Raw genomic sequence first — 962 nt, forward strand, 5'->3', positions numbered from 1 at the left:
AGTGTAAATATTGCGTCAAAATCAAATCAATTTGAGCGCGATTTAAACCCGGATGATTGTAACCACTCTAAGTTCATCTGCCTTGGGAAAGCTAGCGTGTCTCCGACATAATGATAACACTCGTTGCCTTCTCTAGTGCAGCTCAACCAGGTCTCGTCCCATTCGTCGATATTTGTGATATCACAAATCCCTGAAAATATGCGTTGTAGTCCAAACGAGTCGTTCGTTGTAGTTTTTGAAAAGTGATTTTTGTTAAATAAAATATCTCCTTTTGAAGTGGACTTTGAGCTTTGTAACTTTGCAGATCTTTTTTATGCTCAAACAGCAACATTACAGACTAACTAAAGTTGAAAAAGTGAAAAAGCATAATAGGACCCCTTTAAGTGCATCATCCGGGTATTTAAAGTGCACTTTTTCTTTTTGGATTTGTCACACTACTCGCACTATTTATACAATACCTCATAGAATAGTGCATAAGTATGCAATTTAAGACGCACCTTTAGTATGTCCCAAATCATAGGCTGCATCCGAAAACTCTAAAATGCTGCCTTCGGAGGCAGCATTCCGATGCAGGAAGGCATCAAGGCATGTCCAAATCCAAATTCTGCTTTACTTCCTGTCTCCGGAGGTACCTTCTTCTGATCGAATGTTGCAGGCAGCATAGATGTATCCTTCGCTGCCTTTGAAATCCCACAATCCTGTGAGTTCCATACCGTGACGTTTGAGCTAAAAAAAAATAAATATGGCATCTGAAAGTTGCGTTTGGTGGTCAGTTTGTGTGTAAATGTATATTTCTGACTAACTTTTTGCACTTTTGATGTTATTTCTAGCGAGAAATCAGTATTATAGTAATTAAATATCCATTTAGTTATCACAAAAACTTGTTCTATTATGTTGTAGATCATTAAACCGTTACGCTGCCTCAGAAGCCTGTCCGAAATCAGTTTCATGAGGTGCCTTCG

Source organism: Sinocyclocheilus anshuiensis, unplaced genomic scaffold (genome assembly GCF_001515605.1).
Source record: "Sinocyclocheilus anshuiensis isolate Anshui unplaced genomic scaffold, SAMN03320099.WGS_v1.1 scaffold1806, whole genome shotgun sequence".
In the NCBI taxonomy this organism is placed as follows: domain Eukaryota; kingdom Metazoa; phylum Chordata; class Actinopteri; order Cypriniformes; family Cyprinidae; genus Sinocyclocheilus; species Sinocyclocheilus anshuiensis.